The sequence below is a fragment of the Ciconia boyciana genome, chromosome 2 (genome assembly GCF_034638445.1).
Source record: "Ciconia boyciana chromosome 2, ASM3463844v1, whole genome shotgun sequence".
In the NCBI taxonomy this organism is placed as follows: Eukaryota; Metazoa; Chordata; class Aves; order Ciconiiformes; family Ciconiidae; genus Ciconia; species Ciconia boyciana.
Window position 1 is genome coordinate 161346196 of NC_132935.1, and position 24411 is coordinate 161370606.

Genomic DNA, 24411 nt, shown 5'->3' on the forward strand with positions numbered 1-24411 from the left:
GGCTGGGGATAACATTTTATATATGGCCCAGGACAACCAGGTAAACTTTCTGGAGTTTCTCAAATCTAAAAAGGCTCCAAAAAAACCCCCCAAAACTCTACAGCTCAGTTCCCAAAACTGAGAAAAACACTAACTCAAAGAATTAGATTTCTCTCATCATTATCTAACCACAAATTCTTTGCATAGTAACAAAAAGTCAGGAAATCATTTAATCACCTTTTAATTAGCAAAACATTTGTTTTAAGAAAATAGAGTATTGGGGTAGGAGTCAAGGGTTTATACTGATGCATTTTTCAGACTTCTCAAAAAGTCGGAAACTACCAGAAGTCTTCAGGTCAGCCTGGTAAAGAACAAACCACAACAACATTTATGAGTGCAAACAGAGTAGTCCCTTCTCAATACAGAAAACTACTAAACAGAGGTAGAAGGCGTTCACGATCCCAAAGAAACCTATAAAGATCCCACTTATTTTGGCAATGTAATTCTGAGTCCTAAGTGACTTGCATCCAAAAAGAATACATGTCAAAATTCAAGCTCACATTTCACAGACTGCAGTAGATCATTGTTTCCCTTGCAAAAATAAAATATCCACAAAGTAAAATAAAGTGAAAACCCCAAACTTCTAAAAAATAATTCACCCATTATTCTTACCATGTCAAACTCCCTCACTTCTGCAAGGCAACAATCTACGCAGCTGTTAAGCCCAAGGAGCTTAAAAAGGTCTTAAACAGGGTTTAAATCTCATACTGACCTTGTGCATACAAATGAATTGTATGCTCTGTGAAACAGGCGCTCTCTCTAACACTGTCACACAGAAATCTTGCCAATTAACTGTAGGGCCATGAAATTAGTCAGGCAACAAATGCTCTGGGGGCAGAAATGATTAAAAAAACTCCCTCATTCTAGCTTGCAGAATGGGTTTACCAGTTGGAGAGGTACAGACCACCAATCCCCAATGCCTTATTCCCTGTGCGAACAGTAGTCAATGATCATAGCAAGGCAAATCTAGGCTCAGAAAAAGCATGCAAGGCTGCAAAGGAGCAAGATTAGATATACAGTTACATCCTCTAATTATAATAATTCCTCTTGCCAGACAGTCTGCAGACAATTAATACTTATCCATAAAAGAAGATCTGGCTGCTTGCCAGGTTTTTTTTGCACGGCCACAAGGAGGTCATCTGCTGTAAGACTTGTCCAAGCCTGATATACTGCTCCTCAAAACCTGCTAGAGTTGTTTTTCCATTCTCTATGGTAACACAGACGCACAATCCTAACATCATGGCACATGCACTTACATTGTCAAACCAAATTCTTCTAATAAGATAAAAATTACTATAACAGAGCGGGAACCTTTTCATTTCAGAGCTGTTTAAGGATACATCTACACTGCAGCTTGCACAGGACAACTAAAGATAACCCTTGATATCTCAGGTAACAGTAGGAAGACGGGCATGCAGAGCAGAATTCATCATGGACTAAGTACTTCCCCAGTTTCTTGCATCTCTTTTACAGCTCCTCCTTGCTGCTGTAGCACTTCTAGCCGCACTAAAGTTAAACTTTGCTGTGACTGACATCAGGCACACTCTGATTAAAGAGGAAGGGATAAATTAGTAATCACCGGAGTGAAAAGATTGCTGTTCATCCCCTCCATCTCCAGAAAGCCCTCTGATCAGGCTGAAAGCACACACTTGGTTACTCTTACACAGGCAATAAATGCAAACCCGAGCACAATATTATTTCCACATGCTCCTTGCTAGAGCAGAACTGTTTCACTTTCTTTTCCCCTCCTTCACTGTTTTGTAGAAGGATACAAAGGTTGAAATACTACATTTAAATCAAATGACAGAAACTCCATAATGCAGAAAACAAGGCCCTTTCAGTAGCTTGCGATTCAACCAAGACATTTGGTAATACATTTGGCAGGAAAATAAAGACTCACTATTTATTTTCTTTAAGTACCGAATGTTTTGTTAGACACACACTTTTTGTGCTGGTTTTGGCTGGGATAGAGTTAATTTTCTTCACAGTAGCTAGTATGGGGCTATGGTTTGCATTTGTGCTCAAAACAGTGTTGATCACACAGGGATGTTTTCGTTACTGCTGAGCAGTGCTTACACAGGGTCAAGGCCTTTTCTGCTTCTCACCCCACCCCACCAGTGAGGAGGCTGGGGGTGCACAAGAAGCTGGAAGGGGACACGGCTGGGACAGCTGACCCCAGCTGACCAAAGGGCTATTCCATACCGTATGACGTAATGCTCAGCATAGAAAGCTGGGGAAGAAGAAGGAAGGGGGGGACATTCGGAGTGATGGCGTTTGTCTTCCCAAGTAACCGTTACACATGATGGAGCCCTGCTTTCCTGGAGATGGCTGAACACCTGCCTGCCCATGGCAAGCAGTGAATGAATTCCTTGCTTTTCTTTGCTGGTGCGCACAGCTTTCGCTTTACCTATTAAACTGTCTTTATCTCAGCCCAGGAGTTTTCTCACTTTTACTCTTCTGATTCTCTCTCCCATCCCACCATGGGGGGAGTGAGCGAGCGGCTGTGTGGTGCTTAGTTGCTGGCTGGGGTTAAACCACAACACTTTTGAAGGCAGAATGGAAAAAATTTAAACCCTGTCTATGAAAAGCACATTGAGGCTTATTAGCTTACTTTATTCACCAACACATATGCATTTACACAACCACTGTCCTATGGATTTCAACCACATCTACCATTTAAGCAGCCACAGAAGTCACAATCTGCATCAGAGCTGCACACTCCAGTTTTAAACAGTTTTAGGTTGACCATGACTTCTTCTACAGATGTGTTTTAGCAAAGAGGCCACAGTAGGTTTTCAAGTCCTAAGCAATGCCAGCCCTGCTTGGGACCTGCCCTGAGGAACCAGGAGAACCTTTCCAGCCCTATCCTTTTATGCATACAAAGTACAATCACATCAATACATCTCTGCCTCTCCTCACTATACCAAGAAACAAGTATCCCTTCACTCATTTCAGCATGCAAGGAAAAAATAACCACTTTGATACACACCAGAGGGAGGGAGGAGAGAATACTTCAGCTGGTCACAAGGACCCAGGAGGAAACGTTCAGTTCAGAGGCAGCCACTTGGCCCTCAATTCTCACCTCATCCATCTACCCATCCATGACTTCTTGTGCAAGCCATCCAGATACAGTGAATAAAAGCTTTACCCCGTCCAGACTCCTTTGCTCTCCAGTTCTGTGAAGTCTTCTAGGAAACATGCTTTCCCAATTTACCCAATAACTGTCTCTGACTGTCTATGCATGATCACAGTACCCTGATGATTGTCTCAAACATCCATCCTCTCCCAGTTGATTTCTCCAAGCAGGATTTTGAAACTTAAGCAAAGCCTAACAATTTCTTTTTTCTTTTTCCCCCCTCACCTTTTTTTTTTTTTTTTAAATAGAAACAAGCTGTTCCTGAATACAGGAGATGCAAAGGATATGCCTTTCAAACCCAAAGTATTAGTATCTTTCTCAGTCCTGACACATGCTGCATGAGAAAAACAGATTATATATATTTTTAACTCAACAGCCCTAAAGCTCTGCTAATGCAAGCAGAGCTAGCAGGTTTGAACAGTTAGATAGAAACAACTTACATCAAAAAAGCAGAATTGCATTATGCAGATAACAATGTCAATGGGTTCATAAGAATAATTTTCACCTATGCAATGAATACAGTAACAGTGAGTCCAGTCACCACTAAATTGCTATTTGGACACTATAGTTAAAACTCATTTCTATTTATCTATTCAAATGCAAACAAAAATAGTAATTGCCAAAAAAGGTCTATGATTTAAACATATCAAGATGAATTGTTTCATAATACAGTTCCTCACAGATTTTACTGGTAATTTAGACTAGGCTTGAAGGGTCTATCGTGTTTCCCCCCTTCATTTCTAAAAACCAATACAGCTGCTGAAATTAAGTTTCCAAAATACCTCAAACAATTCTCTTTCCCAAAAATGCATGTAGTGGAGAACATGCAGAAAGAATAGAAGACATTTCCTCTCTCTCAGCAGGAGAGAAGCTTTCACAGCAAATAATAAATGATAACACCTTGAAGAATTTTACAAGCATTCATTCACATCAACATCCTAGCAATACATGGGTTTTATGGCTGTTTGCATTAGTATACTTAGGAGTCCAGAGATACTTCAAGATGACAAACAGAAATCATTCAAGGTGGCAGCATCTCCTACATGAGGAAATTACAGTCCATTTTGGAGGCAACTGGAGTGACTGAGAAAGGAAAAAATTTATCTTAGAAGCTGCCCCCATCAGCATCAGCTCAGAAGAGATCAAGAGTGAAAAGCACAATATTCTGAGAATTTCTAACCAAATATTCTGCCTTTCTGTCTCTCTCTTGTTGCTCTGTTTTGATTGTCATATATTTAGTCCCTGATAGTTTTCAGACTTTGGCGGAGCCTTGGAATCGAGTTTGCAGACCCGAATGCCAGAAATGCCAAGAGTAAAATATTCCTCTCTAATTTCCATGAATTCCAGTAAAGAAGTCTTAGTTCCTTGCACAAGTAGTAAATCATTGACTTTTTTTTGAAGAGAACTATAAAAGTTAAATATAAGTAACTCAGTAAAAGTCTCTGAAAGTCAATCAATTGCAAAGCCAAAAAAAAAACCAACCCACACCACCAAACCACCCTCCAGGACCCTACCTGCCAGACTCGAACTTCAGTAATTACTGTGCAATACTGCTTTCCATGTCACACCAGCTTCTTGTAGCATCCTTACCATGCCAGCATGACATTAATTTCATACATTCAAACCCCATAACATTTACATTCATTTAATAATCGGCCCAAAAATGCTACAACTCTGTTCTCCCAGACAGCCTGGGAGAGTTTGTAATTAGTAACCTGTGCAGTTCTAACTAACAGTGGCCCAATGTGTTAGCCTTCAATATTTTTAATGAAAAAAAAATTGCCAACCACATTTCACAATATTTTGGCTTAAAGAGCAAAAGTAGCTACGGGCTCTATGACCAGCCACTGCTTACACACTGAAATCTGCTTGGATTAACCTCAACAGTTTAGTAAACACACCGTATGACTAGATATTTCATGACTGTGCCAAAATACATGTTTGTCAGAGGTCAAACAGAGGATCAGATTAACCTCAAGGTTTTTGAAATAGGAGTAAGAATTATTTGAGAAAACCTTAAAGTCTGCTTGTAGTTTTTCCAAGAACAGCTTTTCTAAAAAAATAAAAATAAAAATAAAAAGAAGACAGAGATACAACTCATACTACCCAGACTTCCTGCAAGACTGCCTGTGTATTTTCGGCCTATATTAAGGGAAGGAACAGATGTGTATAATCTTCATTTTTAAAGAGCATTCTAGTAAAAAAAAAAATCATTAAAAAATTTTATCTTTCTACAGAGTATTAGGATAATTTGCTGCATGACCTTCTACAGAAGCTTTTAATTTTTATTTTGTTATTTATTTTGGGGGGGGGGAAAAACCCAAGAGGATAAAGTAACCCTACTTCCAAATGCAATTTTGCTCTTTTAATAGCCTTAACTCTTTCTGTGTTTCTTGGCCTCCAAGATGTTATGGCTACCACCACTCCTCTTCCAAAACAAGCATCAGCATGAACAGGATTTCCTATTTTCTTGTTGAATCACTAGCAAACAACAGCATTAACAGTACGATGAACAGAGGCCAGATTAGGAAGAAGTAGTACTCCAATAATACACTCATCACACAGAGATGCCGCTCACAGTAGCTTCTGCACTTTCATGAGAATTATTTTTTTCCAGGCATCCCTTACATTGCAACCAGTCTTAAGGGAGAGTCACAGTTAATAGCCTAGCAAGATGAAAAAGGAACACCTTAGGCAGCTTTTGTTTCAGACTCCAACACGTATCACTAGGAGCAACATCCATTGAACATACATTCAAAACAAAAGCCAGAGATATTTCCAAATAAAAGCTCAGTGTTTCACATGCTCCAGAATCTAAGCGCCAACCCAATCTAACTCCTTATAAAAAAACCCTCCTACTGGGTTGTTTTAGCACTAAATTGGATCTACCTGCCAGTTTATTTTCAATTAAAAACAACCATTAATTTTTGACCTTGCAGAAGGGATGGGTCATTGTACTTTATGAATTAAGTGGCCATTTTTGACACAATATAGGCAGGTAACTACTCATGTAAAGACAGGTTGGGCCTACAGGAACCTACCTCGTGACATTCAGCAAGGACTTAATATTTAAGTCCTGCACCTGGGACGGACAAACCCCCTGGCCACTGACACAGCCTGAGGAACAGCTCTGCAGAAAAGGACCTGGGAGGTCTGTCTAAAGACGAGCCAGCAGCACGCCCTTGCAGAAACGACAGCTGACAGCATATGGGCTTATCAACAGGAGCACAGCCAGCGGCCTGAGGGTTGCAATTACACCATCCCACGCAGCACTCATAAGACCATGGGCAGAGTACTGTACCCAGTTCAGGATTTGCCAGTGCAAGACAGACATCAATAAACTGGAGTGAGTTCAGTGGAAGACCACCAAGATGGTCATGGGCTGGAACACTTGCCCTGTGAGGAGAAGCTGAGGACACTGGGCTTCTTCAGCCTGCAGAAGAGAGAGCTTTGGTGGGGGAACGACCTAATAGCAGCCTGCCACTACCTACAGGGATGTTATCAAGGAAACAGAACCAGGCTATTTAGTGAGGTGCAAGGTGGGAGCATGAAAGAGTTAAAAAAAGACTAATACAACTCCAGTCACAGCAACCCTCATGCACAGAAATATACTGAGGACCACAGGCTGTCCTCTTGCATAAGATCACCGTTCCCATTCATTTTAATGAGATGACATGCTAAGATCTATTTTTAATTAGCCTCTGTAAGTCACTTCTAAAGGCAACTTTAAAAGCTTTGAGAGCCAACAGTTTAGTCATTTCAGCACAGCTATACAAATCCATGTCACACCACCTAAAATAAATCCTCCTGGAATGAATACAAATTTTGATCAACACTTTATAGATAAATAATCTTAAAATACTATTAACGTTCATTATACTTTATAGATAAAGAAAGGCACATAGACTAGTTGCATGAATTGTTGAAGACCTAAGAAACTATGCTATGAGTATACTAAGTCTGAAAAGCATAAAGTGTTTTAGGAAAAACTTAAAAATCCATCTTCTTTATGTCTTTAGGTTCTCACCCCTCACTATTTTACCACTGTCAAATGACTCACTTATATACTCATTTATATTTCAGTTTTTGGACTTCAACCAGAGATGTCTAAATATTGCATGCTATAATTTTTAAATCTGTGGACTATATATTGAAACGCCTCCTCTAGGAACATAACTTTGCTTATCAAGCTTTTTGGAATTTCTCAACTCCAGTAAAAAAGCTTTACTTAGCAGGCTGCCATACCAGAGTGAATGCAAATGCTTTAGCATTTTTATAATAAAAATGTGAAGTTCCTTCTTTACCCACCTCCATTTCAAATGCTCCCTTAAAGAAATTTTGAAATATCTTCTGCAGTAACATCTTTCACTTCTTTGTCAACAACAAAACATACTAGATTTTTTTTTCCTTACTGATAAAGGATACCTTTCTCCTCATGTACTCCTCTCCAAGAAGTGAGCGTATTTCACAAGAGCTCTCATTTAAGGACACAATTTTAATGGAAAAAGCAGTTACAAGTTTTGGAAAGAAAAAGTTTCATAAGAGTCAGGATCTCATGTTAACAAACAACAGAAAAGAACACCCATTTTACTTACAACCAGTGGTACAACACTGCATCAAGGAAAGTAACATAATAGTCCAGTCTGATTAGAGAAAGCAAGTACACTTGGATTAGAAACATGAGCTTACCAAAATCCTAGTGCTCAATACTGAGTAAATAAGTGCTATACAGTAGACAGTTTCATGCTGCTGCAGTGTCCTCATTCCCCCCAAAAAAAGCTACTGGTTTCCTAAAGCACAATTATATGCACAGAATTTTCTTATCTATCCCCCTATCAAATGTTGCACCATAGGGCTGCTTGGCTGGATGTTACTTTAAGCCATCTGGCATATAAATACATGTCATGCCATTCATGGAGTCCTAAAAATACCTTTCTCCTTTTCGTTGCTAATAAATACTTTCTTCCATTTGAAACAGTGAGATTTTCTTTTCATTAGCAAAACCAGCTCTCAAGAAAGCCAGAACGTTCATGTACTGTCTCCAAAGATGCATGCACTTTGTAATACAGCCCTTCCTTCCTCACATATAGCTTAGAAAACAGCAAGATTAAAAAACCCACACTGACAACTTCTTTTTCAATGCGTGTCTCTCACATTAAAGATCCATGTATCTAAATATTAGTTTAACAACCCTCCAGCACTATATACAAATGCAAAATGTAAGAGAGCTTACAAGGTCAACTACACACAAGTAAGCTGCTTAATACCTTTTCTAAATGTTTAAAATCTGCTTAGCTGTTCTTTGCATTTCATGTCTGCAAAGCTCACCAAAATAACAGTAAAAATACAGATGCATGCAAAATAATTAGATAAGATACACTTCTACATGAACAGCTGAACAGAAGAAGGCTCACCTTTTTCCAGAAGAGTCGGCACTAAAGAAGCAGTGCAAGGTTACATAGTGAAAACACATTTACTGCAGTAGCAGTCAAATCCAGTTGGTGTCTTCATTCTCAGTGAACAATAAAACGCTGAGTCTGAAACTTAACACTTTGTTGCTGAGAACTGCTTGCAAGTCCTGACTGGGAACGGGGTAACAAACACAAGCTTCTCTATGACAACAGGCTAATTTGGATGGGTCTTAGGACATGAATGCTGCAAGGCTATTTCTCATTTGACTGCATACACTGCCTCAAGGGCACCAATCTATTTTTCTATTTATTTGGGGTTGTTTTTTTTCTCTCTCTCTTTTTTTCTCCCCAGCTGATGCTGGATCCATATGGCTTCATGCATTTGGAAGCATAAACAAGACTGATCATTTTACTGTCACTCACTAGAGAAGCATAATCAATCAGTGTATTTCTAAGCCATTCTTCATCATAACATCAATGAATTACACCATAGTAATGCTAGAGAAAACGACCATTACGTTTGTATACAAATTTCAATTCTAAAAATTCCTTTACTTCTCATTTTCCAAATCACTAGTAATTTTATAAAATTTCCACATTTTGACTGAAATTTTCTAGGTATGCTTTCTGTTCATCTTAAACAATTTTCATCAAAAGTGCTTTGTCTTTTTTTCTAGTCTTTTACAAGCAAAATGAAAAACATATTCTCCAATTCTAAAAAGAAAATAAAAATTCAGACTTCACTTATACAGCCCTCTTGCCAAAAAAGCTGGCAGCAAACTTGGCAACAAAACAGACCTCACTGAAGTACTTTTGCATGGGACAGTGAAAACTGGGGTTGAACGGTCTCAATTTTAAACCTGTGACTGCTGACCATGGAAACTGCATTTTGCACAAGTTTTTCTGCAAATCCCAGTGCTGCGGTTAGCTCTAAGCAGACGTCCACCATCCACATGCGTAGAACCTGGTACTGAAATCAACAGCCATATACCAAAAATACACTTTTGTAAACTCAGACTAGAAACTCTAAAAGACTATACTTGAACTTGTACGACATGCAAAACTGCTGCAATTAAGTTACTACTGGTACTACAGAATTGGAAACTCTGTAATGCTGACAATGAGAATGGTTACATTGCATCTTATCCTACAGCATCAGATTACAGAATTCATCGACCTCCAAGCTTACTCCCCACAAATCATACAAGGCTACTTCATTTATCTTTTTCTGCAGGGTTTTCCTCTCCAATATGCAGGAATTTAAACATAAAAATACATTAGAAGTGCCATGTTTGGATCTCAGACATGTTACTTTCACTTACAGATGTCAGAAATTGTCACAGTATGGTAACACTAGCCTGTCAGCTACTTGCTGTAACACTGCCGTCTGCCCTTGCAACTCAGTTCGGTTAGCCTGGGATCAAACAGCTTTATGGAGGTTGAGTAACTGATACTAGTATACATAGACATTATTTGTTTAAAATAAGAGATGAAATGTAGCACCAGACATGTGAGCAAGGTTAAAACAAGTTACAGTTTAAATCCCCAAACTGCCTCCAATGCAAAAATATTTAACTCATTCTAAACTGCTTGGAGTTCTTAACTCCTGTTACGTTTCTCCATGCTATTAAGACATGGCACTATCTTAGAGATTTCCTCAATACATCATGTCCAAATATTAGTAAACAGACCTTCTATCAGCATGCTTCTGAAAAAAAACATGTTTGTGGACATTAACTGTTGGATTAGAATGATAAGTCACAATGATAGCATGAAGAGATATTACACTGTCTGTAGGGAGAGCAAACTTCTGCAAGTTACGCCAAAAATTAGTTTTCTTTGTCTTTCATTCCCTTCTACATGATCTTACAGACTCAATTCTCTCTTTCTCCAAAGAAATCCCTTTGAGGAAAGGGTTGTGGAGCACTCCTTTTCCAACCCCTGATGGGCACTTTTCTTCTACTTATATATTGCCAATGTTTCTAATGGGTAAACATACTCAGGGTTTTGATGTTGAAATCAAGGATGTTGCAACAGAATGAATAGCAGAACAAAAATGTATTTTCCCACTTCACTAGGAGCCATGCTTTCGAACACACTGCTAGCACAGAAGGCTAGCATGCAATCCAAAACTTAGTCTTCTCTTGCCTCACAGGTGACAAACCTCAGTGTCTGCTGATACAAGAGATGAGATTCATGTTAACTGACAAAATTAAGGTATTCCAGGAAACAGAAAACTAAAGAAAGCGCTTCTAGAAAGCAAATTCACTACCAAATAAGAGAGGTATCACAGATTCAGTGACATCATTTGTTATTGATGTTACACTTCAGGAATTAGCAAGATAGTCAAAATAACTACGAAGATTAATTCATAAGGGGTTGCGTATCAAAACAGGACAGTTTTGTGCTTCCTGGAAAAGGAACTCTGTTTGAATTAAGGCCACCTCCAAGGTCTAAAGCATCTGATTTAATCCATGTCTGCACAAGAAAATCTGTGTTGTTCAGCCAAGCAATACTCAGATGGTTTTACATAAACTAAAAAGACCTCTGTGAACATGCTCCTAACATTCATTAAGTATTTGCTTAAATCAGTTTGGCACATAGCAATCATTTACTGAGGTACCTTCTTTTTAGCATGCCTCTGCAAGTTTATTAGCTTAACCTGTCAATTTAAAATTCAACTTCATAAATGGTGCTGTGTCTCATAGTTGAAGTCTTAGGAATGACAAAAAGTTATTGCAGGTAAGCAGTTACCTCCCATCAGATGATCTACAACATTACTTCATGCACATACTCCTTCCCTCTTGTGCAGCAAGAGACGTTATTTTTGTCAAGGTAGCTTGCTCCATGGCAAGAGGAGTTAGGGCATGCACGCGAACAGTGACTGTAGCATAGCCGATAAAGTATAACTTGTCAGTCCTGGCAAACCTTCAATCTCAGAAAGGCAGAACTTGCAATGCCACTACTGCCATGAGAGAGAAAACCATAACAGCTCACCTGCCCCAAACTGAATTTAGAGCCAGCAAAGACGTCAAAGTACCTACGTGTGAGCAGTATGGGGTAGTGGGGTCTGGACTCCTCCCTACCTGCACGCATATTTCTTGCTCCTACTACAAAGCATAAAGTAGGCAGTAGAAGTCCTGAGGTTCCCTGCATTAGGGGTTTCTAACTAGTGTAAACAGTGGAAAAGTTGATTCACCCCTGAGCACTGTATTCTATTTTCAAACAGGCAAAGTATCTGGCTGCAAAAACCCTAGACTGCACAAGAAAGGGATGAGATACAGCATGTCACTCTTACGGGCACTTCAATCCATACTCTACATTTTGACAACACCATCAGTTGTTTAACTTAAAGACTTAGCTTATTATCATATCTCAGTGAAGTAGTTCAGAAGTTCACACAACAAAATATCTGAAAATTAGTATACTTGAAGCCAACTTTTGACTGAATCAGCTTGCTAATTTCCCCCCTTTTTGTTGCAGTGTATTTCTAGTTTTTACAGAGTTTTCAAATAAATTATTTACACTAATTATTAAACAACGCTGACTCACATGAGAAACATGCTAAAGCACAGCTGAAGGATGTGGTGGATACTATTAACTCTTACACAAAATAAGCTGAACAAATGCATTTACTCATGCTGCTAAACACTGGGTTAACAGCCGAGGCCTTTGTACTGACAGTACTTTATACATTAACACAGTAGCTGCAACAGCAGATGCATTTATCTCCATAAGCCACCATATGTTTTGAAAAGAAACCTTATATAGGAATCAAGGCAGTTTATCTATCTCCCACATTCTAACAGGGATTGAAACAGACTTCACCTCTGTAATATTTTTTGAGAAAGAAAAAAATTAATTTCTGCACTTGAAATACATGAGCATACTTTTGCTCTTCAATAGCAATTAACAGAGCTGTATTGCAGCACCTCTCCAAAATGAAAAATTACTAAAGAAAATTACTTGATTTTAGGGATACCCATAACTGTAGTATTGCCTAGCCAGACAGATGGTACTGTTTAGGAAGTCAATAAACTGAACTGTCACAGAAAGGAATTATTATATTTTTTCAAAATTTTACCTTTTCCCTTCAGCTGGAAGTCTCCCCTTACTTCTCTGCTTCAGTAGTCAACACACAGCTGCCACACTGCCAAACTCAGCCTGCCAGCTGCTCAGACCACAACCTTTTTACGGTACCTTCCAAGGTAATTAACTGAAGTAAGAACGATCCTCCCTCTGTTCTTTTCACCCCCACAGTACCCTACTCTTTCTTGTTGGAAGATCTGAAATCCTCATTTTTACTGTCTGCTCAGATACTTCTCATCTCATCCATTTGACCCAGTTTGTCCTGCTCCATACACATGCCCTATAACTACCATTAAAACTTTTGTTTCTCTAGCATTTTCTATCAGGAAGCATGTTTCGTATAGACAAATTTTCAAAATACTAATAATTCATCTTTATTTCACTTGCCATGCTGTTTCAGGGCTTTCTTCCTCCTAAAAAGCTTGAATCACACCTACTGTTATTTTACATCACTATGAAAATGATGAACAGATTCACCCATTCTCATAAACTACTGTCACACAGCACCTTATCAGGAACTCTTTCCATTTTACTCCTATGCATAATGGAGTATCGATTTGCATCCTCTGAGACAAAGTGATTAGATAGCAGAAGACAGGCAACAGGCCCTGAAATCTGCAGTCAGAATCTCTTAAGCCAGAACGCATGTCACATAGCCTGCTGGCTTCCTCATCTGAGGCTGAGAGATGAAGGCTCATTAGAGCTGCAGTGTTATTTCTTTCCTTCCCTGCTGCAGAAGAGCTTCTAAAACTCTGCAGGAGCTTATCTTACCCAGAGATGAAGAAAAGCTTATGCAGAAGGCATGCAGTTCTTCAGAGACAGTTATACTAGGGGAGGCCAATTGCTTGTTAATCAAAAGCCTCTTATCTGGAACCACCTGGACCTTTATGCTGTTCTAAAATGAGGACTAGGAATCCCAGCTGGACTATTTCACATACACAGAGGTTCTCCACAGGGTTGCAGGGCACAAAACATACTGTCAGGGAGAGGTTGGTACCATCCTTTCCTGGGCACAGCCTGCACTTGGATCAGCTTAAGCTAATCAGATATGCCTGTGAGCGGTTTCCTATTAAGAGGAGATCCATATGAAAGAAAAAAAAAAAAGATCAGAAAGTATTCAAGAATATTTAATGTCACTTACAGATTACTCTAAGTAAGGACAGAAGGGATTTGATCTTATGTTGAAATACATTTTCCAGGGAAAAAAAAAAAAGCATATTGGCAGAGTGCTGATGATCCTGCCCACCTGCATAATTACTGTACTGGCATTAAGAGATTTCACCATTCCTTCAAACAGAAAGCAATACTCCAAATACACTAAACCAAACAGAAAATGTACAGATTGTTTACAGAGCAGCAACAAACCCAGGTCATGAGATTATTGTTTTTTTCTTTGGAAGCATAGGGTCTGCACTTTATATCTAGTTAAACAATAAGGTTCTGTAAGGTCTAATGCAGCTGCCCTGCAATGGATATTGAAAAGAAGTCAGGATACAGTTTAGCAGAGATCCTGTACTAGACAGCATTAGTGTTTTAATTAGTCTCAATGGCAGTTTTAAGGCTGACACCTATGAAGAAGTGATTGAAGGTGAAGCAGCTACCTGGAAAGGCAAGAACGCAGTGTTTGCTTCCAGTGCCACACTACAGCAGAGAAGAGTCCGACCTGCTAAGCTCCCTGCTACCAGCAGCACAGCTGTTTTGGTTACTTGCTCAGCTCGCTCTGTTTTCATGCAAAGAAGGGGATCAGAGAACCTTTCTTTTGCCTTCCAAGTAACCTGGAGACAGTTAATTTGCTATCAGCATTTTCTGTTGCAGCCTTCCTTATAAGCTTCAACAACAAAAAAAAACCACCCACATGGCAATGGGAACTGACTAGAAGGGCTGGAGACCAGCCACATAGAATAACACATATTTGCTATGAAGAAAAGGGAGCCTCAATGTTGCAAAGTATATACTAGAAACCACCAGAACAAAAAAGGAGAAACCATTTAAAAATAAATCTCCCAGTCATAAAGATAAGAAAGCTTCCATACACCACGGGGTCAAACAGCCCTCCAAAAAGCAACGCCTGCCCTCGCCCTGCAAACGAATCAATGAAAGGAGCAGCGCCAGCAAAACTAACGCGTAGAGATCCCCACGTTTTGGGCTGACAGTTGCATAGTTTCAGTCTACCTGCAGGCGGGCTGCTGCTGCTCCTTCACATGCATTTAAAGGCTAAAAAAAAATAATAGTTACGTTGTCTGCCATCCTGTGTAGCACAACCCACTGCGGCCCCACGGTCTCTCCCCGGGGAAGTGCTGTTGGTCAGGTTAAACTCACAGCCCTCCCCATGCGGCTGGCTCACCCAGCGACCCAGCCAAGCGGGGCCCCCCCGCTATAAGCTGCCTCCGTTCGGTTTAGCCAGACAGGGGGGAGCCCCGCGTCTGACCCGGGCAGGGGCGGCAGGATACGGGAATCGCTGCCCCGGGACAGGCTCCGCCGCGTCCCTCAGGGCAGGCGGGAAAAGGGCCGGGGGCGGCCCGATACCGCCGACGACGCTGTCCCTCACCGCCCGGGGCTGCCCCTCACACCGCCACCGGCCCTGTCCCCTCACGCCCCGGGGCTAGCCCGTCACATTGCCGCCGACCCCGTCCCTCACCCCTCGGGACCGCTCTTCACACCGGCGCCGGTTCCCCCGCCGGAGCCTCCTCCCCTCACACCGCCACCACCGCCCCTGCCCCTCACAGCCCCGGAGCCGCCACCGGCCCCTCACTCACCGCGGCGGCGGCATCGCCGCTCCGCCCGCCCCGTGCCCTCGGCGGCAGCGGCGGCGGCGCGCACCGCTCGCGCGCGGCGGTGGCGCCACGTGACCGCTGCCGCCTCCTCCCCCGCCTCCCTCCCCGGCCGGCGCCGTCACGTGAGGCTGGGGCGCGGCCGCCATGACAGGCGGGGCGGGATCGGCCTGAGAAGATGGCGAGCTCGGAGCGGGGAGTGGTGGGGTTGCGGGGCTCTTGCCTGGCCCCCTTTTGCTGAGCGGTGCATGACCATGAAGCTATGGGGGGGTTCCAGGGCTGGAGAGCTGTGGATGTGCTGCCTTCAACCGCCTCTCCCTTCAGAGTTGCTGTGCATCTGTCCGTCCCCCCGGGCTTGCAAGGAGTTCCCTTGCAGCGCTCTCTGAGGACTAAAGCCCTTTCCAGTCCCTCAAGGAGGTGTCTGCTTTGAGCTTTATGGCGTTAAATGACCGCTGGAAGTACTTGTCCAGGGGCTTTGAAGGGGAGGAAAGAGGTGTAGGTCAGGCTGATGGAGGATGTCTGCGCCATCTAGGAATGTTTTCCTTACTGTGTGGTTTGAGTAGCTGTCTGGAATGTGAGGAGCTGGTTTCTTCAGCGGGAAGGGGGAGATAGCTGAGGGAAATCAACCACAACTACCCTAAAATAACCTGAGCTTGGCAGTTAGTGTACATCTAAAGGGACAAGAGCTGACGTCCTCAGAGGTGGAGAGGTGTGTTGAATCCTCACATCTTTCATACCCAGAGTAAGTGATCTAACCACCGACTTACTAGACAAAAGGGTGGTGGGGTTGCTTCACCACTGATCCATCTTCGTGCAGGACCTGACTTGGCAGGTGTCCTTTCGAAGTGAAACTGGGAGTGAAACTGGAAGGCATGTTGGGTTTGTAAACCCTGGTGAGGTTTAAGAACGAACTGAGTGTCAGATTTGCTCAACATAGTCAGGACTGGGAGCTTTTTTGTGAATACCCAGATACAGAACTTGAGCTGCTGAGTGACACTTTGAAGATGGCAGGTTTTATTTTACTAAAGTGGAAATTAAAAAGGGTTGACACACCCGAGGCCATTCTTTGGTGGATATTGCCCTTGGTGTCCAGAGGTTATGGGAAGGTGCTTTATAATAACACAAATAGAGCAGAATACAGAACTTGTCAAAAAGATGTAGCTACAGCATTGAAGTACAGAGGGCAAAAGGCAATATATAATCAGAAGCTGCAGTGAGAGAAAAAGGAGTGACAGTCTGTGGAGGGGTTAGTAGGTGGATGACAAGGAGGTAGCAGGGATCACGATGAAAGTAAGTGCAGTTAAATGAGATAGCCACATAGTCAGCATCCCCATCAGCCAGCTTTTCATAATTCCTGTTTCATAATGGCTAATATGCAGCTTTGATCTCTCTCTCATAGTAATTTAGCCTGAGGACTGGAGGTGTGTGCTAAGCTCTTTTAGGTAAAAGCAACCTCAGCACATATGACATGTGCTTTCTGCAGAACCATTATCCTTGAAGGCCTTCTAATTTGGCCAGTTCTTGCTTACCTTGTAATTCCAGGTATTTAATCTACCCAAATAGCTATTTTAGTTCTTATCGAAAAGAGTTTCCCTGGTGCTTGGATTATAATTTTATTAACAGAATTAATAAACTGCTACTTTTTAGCGTCATTTACTGTAAGGTCTTTGAGACATGTGTTTCATTTCTCAAAACCCCTGATAATGATAACCTGCTCAGCCCAATTGCTTAGTATACTCTATGATAACTCGTTAGTGTTAACTAATTGACCCACTTCCTATGTGCTCACAGCAAGGGACAAGAACTCATATGAAAGTGCTGGCAAGAAGTCATAACCCAAAGTAATCCTTTGTCAATATGGGTTGTGGTCAGAATTTGAGATTCATGTGTACTCAAGCACTGCAATTTCATTTATTAAATGTTTCTGTTGTTGACAAGTCTCGGACACAGAAATGACACAAGAGAAAGGGACACTGTGAGCTACAAAAGATATTAAGTCCTGTCTCATTTCTTAGATTGGCTCTTCCACTTTATGAAAAAGGAGGTGAATATCCCCAAACCCAAACAGAATTAATGTATATTATTTTTCTAAATCCAAATCGTTGACAACAAATTTCTCCAGCTAACGTGTAGAGCTTGTTGACCAGCTGTGATAGAGAAGACTGGAGGAAACTCCAACTGTTCTTTCAATAACTGGGAGAACTTGCATTTGTTTCAGTGGTTTCCTTGTATAATAGTTTGCCTATAGGCTGTCCATGACTGAAGTCAGAGTCTGCACGTCCCCTAGTAGAGTTTCTATGTGAGTATGGTTTTGAATGGAGTAAACAAGCCCTTTTAAGTGCTGGACAGTTTATTTGAAGTATTTGAGGAAGCAGGACGTTTATCTGGTTGCTCTCGGACTTTTCCTTCCTACTGTTACTTTTGCTGCATATCACTTAATGTGTTTTTTTGCCTGCTTTCCAAAAGAAAGAAGGTCGCATGACAACTCAGAATATGTATATGGGTTTATCTGATCTGCTATCTCTTCTCAAATACTTTTGAAATCTTGGGCTGTATTCATCAAATTTGACAGTGGGTGGAGATCTCAAAGACATTACATTCTAAAGAGCTTTGCAAAAATAGATGTCTGAATAGAAGAGAGAGACTGTTATCCACTACTGAGGAAAAGCCTGTAGAACAAGTTCATCCCACATACCCTTAAATTCATTAGGAGCACTCAGGAAAGAATCCATGGAGCTGTTGTGGCTAGTCTATTGAAAACATCAGTTCTGTGCTTTTTAGTAGGTGAAAAGGCAAAAAGTATGTTAGGTACATTAGGACAGGAATAAAAAATAAGATGGGATACTGTTGTAAAACCCAAAGTGCTTGTACATCTTGAATATTGTGTGGAATTCCCCCCTAAAGCACCGGGAAAGGTACAGAGAAAAGCAACGAGCTGATCAGAGGTGTGGAATTGTTTCCTTAAAAAAAAAAAAGTGTAAATACAGTCAAATGGTTTAACTTGAAAAAGGAGTATGAAGGAATGTGATAATGGCATAAAAGTCTATTGTCACAGAAAAAGTGAATTCTGTGTTTCTTGTAGCACAAGGTTTAGGTGTCCTGAGTGAAATTTCCAGGCAGTAAATTTAAAAGAAACAAAAGAAAGTTTTTTCTTGAGTTACAGTTGTAAATTGCTGCAAGTGTATTGTAGAGGCCAAAAGTATAAACGTGCTCATGAGTGGATTAGAAATGGAAATGGAAAAAAGGTCCATTGAGGCCTCTTAAACATAATGCTAATGCAGCTGCCAGCTCAGGAAATCTCCAAGTAAAGGAGTGGATTCAGCCAGCAGATTAAGGCACCTAAATTTGGGTTTCAGTGTGTAGGTGTCTCCATGTGAACCAGATGTCTTAGCTCCCTTTATACTCAGTAGAAAACTAATGTGGGATTTCGTTACATAAATGCAGGCATCAAATGCCATTTTAGGCATTGTGGAGTTTTCTACCTGGCCTCTTGTTCCAAGAAGAAGCAGGTCTCCTAAAAAGCCTGTTGTATCTGAAGTCTCATGTGGAAGTCTTTGGTATCTCAGACCATCACAGTTGTCACTAAGCACCTATGGTTAGCAAGCTGAACCCTGCTTGTCGTTGATACAGCAAGCTATTCGGATCACCTTAAGGTAGATATATTGTTGTATTTTGAACAGCTGAATAGCTCTCAGCTTCATTAACTGTATTGAGTAGTTCTCTATGGACTGTAGGAGGAACTTATATTCAGATGAAGACATCTGCATGGGGACACTTCAGTCTAGGTGTCAGAGTTTGTAGGTTTTGCCAGGCTGTACCAGAGGGCATATTGTTTAGTGTTCTATTGCTATTTCCTTAAGTTTCCTTAGCTAGTCAGACCACCGAGTTGATTCAGCTGGGATTGATTTAGGGGAATAATACAGGAGATTAGGTATGGAAAACCTTCTTGAGATACTCAGATTTATTGATAATAAGGATTGTGTGAAGGTTTAGATTCACGGTGCATTGTATAATGTTGCATTGATGTGTAGTGGCACTTTGAACACAGTTTCATAACTCCCTAAGCCTGGAAGATACCTGATGGCCAAGAGTTCTGGGGAACTGCAGATACTGCTGACGAAGCCACCAGAATGACAAATTCTTAAGCCATTAGATCCTGTAACTGAAAGGGATTTTTTTCACAAAGGTAAATCAAAACTAATGTGGTTGGTGACAGGCTTTACACCCTTCTGTGTATCAGACCAGTTAGATCTTGTTAGAGTAGCAGAACTTGCCTAAGAAGAATTTGGGCTAAGATTCAGGCCAAAGAAATTAGAAAGAAAAGTAACTAGAAAAGCTAGATGATAATTATATGAGTTTTGGAAAGCAGAATAATTTTTTTCCTCAATCTCTTGCACTTCAAATTTTTAATGTTTTCTAGTTGGAAAGACAAAACTTTTAGCAGTAATGCTGTCCTCTTGGGCTGATGAAATCTTTGACAAAACAAGTAAACAAGTCAGCAAGCTCTGACTTTGTTTTTTGGATATCTTAAAACAAGCTAGAAAGGAGCGTTTATGCTTTTAAAACTGCACCGGTCACCAGTTGTGCTACTGCAGCAGTGTTTCCATTTGGTATTTATTCACAGAATGCCTTGATAGTACAATAAATAGTAAAGACTCCCTCCTAGCATCACTGCTGTTAACAGAGCATCTGTATCTCTCAAACGCCCTGCTCTTCAAGACGAGACAGAGACAAGAACAAACTTAATATGATGTAATGGGCAGGCCCTCTCCCTTTTCCCATACACGGGACACAGATAAGATCTACCAACCAGCTAAATATATTAACATTAACCCATGCTAATGAAGCAAGAAAGAAGTTGTGGAGTGGAATGATGAGCATATGTAATGTGTCCCTAAAATCTGCAGGAACATAGGGAAGAAGCCAGTTGTGTGAGTGACAGACGGTGCTTGGAAGAATTCACAGATCTAAGGATCTTGCCTTGTTTTTTCTCAACAAGGAATTGCAGCACTGAGCATACACAGAAGAAAAGCATTGGCATGCTCTATTCAATTCCCTTCAACATTTTTCCTTCAATTTTCAGCCCGATCTGTGTTATTTTTCTGTACTTCTTAACACCTCTTTCCTGATATTTTCTGTAGAGTCTCTCCAGAACTGTGGAAAAGTTGTGTTTTAGCTTTGAAGTGTTGCTGACAAAATTCCATCTGTTTTTGGTATTCAGAAGTTCTCACTCTTAAGATCTGGGAGCGAGATGTTACATTTTCTGTCATTTCTTTTTATTGAAATAAAACATTCCTTGGAATCTGTGGAGGGAGGTAATTGCCTAAATGTTCTGTCCAGTGTTGCTCAACTGTGCTCAGATCACTTCACAGGCTTGGGGTCTGGGCCAGCCTGGGCTGATTTCTTTTCCACTTTGGACTGTTTTGCAAAGTTTTGGGAATGAAAACAATCCCATAAACCCCAGAAATCTCATCACTGATTTGGCTTTTTTCCAATGAATTATATTAGAACTGTACCAACAGTTTCCTTCCATATTTGTTTCTACTCCCTGATAAGAGGAGGAAAAAAGTTTATTTGCAGAGGAGGTCAGTCTCATTATCTTCTTTTTACAGATGTGGAAGTTAAAGCACAAAAAAATGAAGTTGTTTGTTCCAGGTCATCCAACAGAGCAGTGGAAGAGAGAAAAATAGAACCAAGTCCCTCAGTGCTGACTCTGTTGCATCACTCTGTCTTCCTGTTTTGATGAAAACATCTGAAATGTAATTTTCATAGGTAAGTATGTGAGAAAGATTCAGATTTCCCAAAGCATGGAAACCAAAACCTTTAGTTATATCACATAAACAGAGGTTAGATAGAGTTCAGACTGAGACAAAGACTCCAAGCCTGAGTTGTGGCACTTCTGTTGTACAGGTATCTTTTTGATAATTCTTTCTCATAGCGGGTATAATCTTCCCAGTATCTTTCATCAAAAGATCCCTCGGCTTCTAGCCCCATACCTATTGTAGAACAGGATGCTGAGCCTTTATTTTATTTTTATTCATACTACAGTTTCATTTTCTGCATTCTCAAGGATGGGGTTTTCACTTTCCTAGCACTGAGAAAAGCATAAAAAGGAAGTATGTGTAACAAGCAAAGGATGATTATCCAGTAATATTCATAGTTTCATTTTAGCTTTTTTTTTCCCATTGGTTTTACAAAATTATGCCAATTCATACCAACTGGGGGCAGTTCCTGCTTCTCCGTAGCAACTTTACTATCTGTTGTAGAATCATAGGGCTTGTACCCCTTCTTCTTCCACCCCTCTCTCCAATTTGTCATTCTTGTCTGCTGTTTCTGTAACCCATCCTAAAAAAAGTCACAACTTTAGAATCATCATGAACAACCAGACAACCATTTAGAAACTTCTACTCTAAATCATTCTTCTTTTTGAGAGGCCTGAGATATGTTAGTAGCATACCCCATCTTTGTACTGTTTTTTCAAAGAAGAATACATGAAATTCAATAGTAGTTGTGTTTCCTATCTTATTATGCATATGTGAGAAACTGAAGAGGAATTATATTCTTATAGCTAAGAGGACAAGAATTAGGATACATGACTGTCCCTCAAGGCTCTCTCCATAAGCCTGAGTTTATTGCTCGATGTCTCCATTTGTTATATACAGTATGCTGATAAAATTCTTACCCCCACAACCTGTGTCTATTTTACCTGTTTAGATTAGAAGCACTTGTGGCCAAACACAGTTTCTTATTGGGCAATTATGTATCACTACAAACAAGGACACCTGACCTCTCTTAGGATTGGTATGCAAATCCAAAGCAAAACAAAAAAAATCCCCATCAGCAACGTTCTCTTCATTGCATTACTAACTTGTGGCTTACCAGAGAAATGTGTTAGGGTAGGCTATCAAAAGCAGTGTTTCTAAAATGTAAGTTTTGGAAATGTTGTAAACTTGATTTCAATAAATGATGAAAACAAATTAGAAAATAAGTATTCTAATTGGCCTATACAGAACCCCAGAGCTGTGCAGTTACTTGTAAATGTACTCCTTATTTTAGCATGAAAAAAATCTATATGATTAAAAAGCTCAAGATAATTTTGGGGCCTATTTTTTAATAGGCCCCAAATACAAATAACATGACCTTTGTGTTAATGATTTTAGTGAAGGATTAGTAGGCAATTAAATGAATGACTGGAGGATACCATTATTGCACTATCTGAAAATGTCAAGCTCTGAAAGAAGTATATTGCTTAAGGAAAATGGTGAAAATGGAAGATAAATACTGCTAAAATCTGTCCTGGATAGACACTGTGCTGTACAAGGGGATAGTATAACATTCTGTACAAGTCGTGAGATGCCCCCTGGTGTTATAAACCTCAGCTGTTTATTTCTGTTGAGACATAGTACGTGGTCAGAGCAGGATAAAATACCCGAAGAATTGACAGAGGATAAGAAAGTGTAAAAGGTAAACGGAAGCTAGAGAAGGTCGCAAAGCTGCACAAGAGGGATTGGTAGCAATGCCATTTAGGATCTAACCACCATTTACAATAAGCAAAATTAGCTGTAAGCTTCTCAGTTTTAGGTAACATTTTCAGTAGCAGAACTTACAGGATGCTGTATGGTGATGGGGATCCAGGTGAGGAAGGGGTCAGCAGCATTTTGTGGAGGCTATAGATGGAAGGAGGCTTGGAGAAGCTTTGGAATGCCACAGAGAGAGGAGTTTCCTTCTTCACCCAGATGTCTCTTTCATAGCACTGTGAGGGTTATGGTAGCCCCAAACCTGCCTTTGCAGCCATGCATGTCAACTCCAATCACCACAAGCAACAATATACCCTGTCTTCTTCCTACCGCAATTTCTACTTATTTGGGGCTGCTGAGCAGAGGAAGGAGAAGCAGGGAGGGGACAGGAGAAAAGGAACTATTTCAGCAAAGGGGAAGGGAGGAATAGAAGGTGCCAAGCCAAAGAGGAACGCCTTAGACAGCAAGGCTTTCTGTTCCTATTACTAGGGTCAAAAATCACTGCTCCAAAGAACCAGTGCTCTAATAGTAATGCCTGCTTCCCTTTCTTTCAGAGACACTAGTGGTTGTGCAGGCAGAAGGCACGTATGGCCTACGTGCCTTGACGTTTCTGTGTAGTCAAGAACCGTGAGGAGAGTCTCTGTGTCCCAAGTAGCAGTGCTCTGACTATTAGGACACACTTTTACAGGAGCCCTAGTTTTCAGGTAGAACTTTACATAAAGTATCACTTGTTAGAGAAATGCTAATAAGTAGTAGTATCTTGAAAAAGATAAGAAGAGACAAAAGTGGAAATAAAATATTTTCAAGGTCTGAGATTAGGCTTGTTGGCATGAGGAGGATTTAGAAGAGTCAGGATTTTCTTGGAATAGTCTTGTCAAGAAAGAGAGAAGAAGAAAATTGTAATTAGGATAGATAAGCTAGAATTCTGTTCTTGCCTCTAAATTGGTATGGCTCTTCTCCAAACTCAAGTGGCAGTTCTAGATGCTAGCAAGTGGTCCTGTGGGGTTGGTTATCCAGGACTTTTCTGGAAATAAAGTCACATAAAACATGTGGACCTAAAAATGTATAGACAAGAGCAGAATCAAAAGCAAGTGATTCTAGGGGGAATTCCTATGCTATAACATAGCTGTTTGTAACTGGATATTTAGTATTTGCAACTTTGTTTTGGAGGATCTTCCAATGGCAAAACAAAAGATGTTTGCTGCTTCATTCAAGCAGAAAAAGAATATTATAAGCTGTTTTCAATACTAAATGAATACCAAATCTCTACCCCTTTTGTATGTCCTTGTGATGGAAAAAAGAGCATATCATCTTGTGTCGTTAAGAGAAAATACCAATGGTTTAGCCAGGTGTCTGATTTTAATGTCTACATATCTTGGAGTTTATTACTTATGAAAGTTTTGGTTCTCTTGTGGATTAGATAAGTGAGGACAAGGAAATGAGGAAAA

General features: G+C 40.6%; 1 protein-coding gene across 3 annotated transcripts in view; it reads right to left on the bottom strand.

The window, feature by feature from the left end:
• The window catches only part of GALNT11 (polypeptide N-acetylgalactosaminyltransferase 11), a 55127-nt gene extending 39586 nt beyond the window's left edge, over window positions 1–15541 (bottom strand). For all 3 annotated transcript variants that reach the window (XM_072854747.1, XM_072854748.1, XM_072854746.1), the window contains exon 1: window positions 15432–15541. The gene's annotated coding sequence lies outside the window, so the exon portion shown is untranslated. The remainder of the gene's footprint in view (window positions 1–15431) is intronic.
• Between the last annotated feature and the right edge of the window lie 8870 nt (window positions 15542–24411).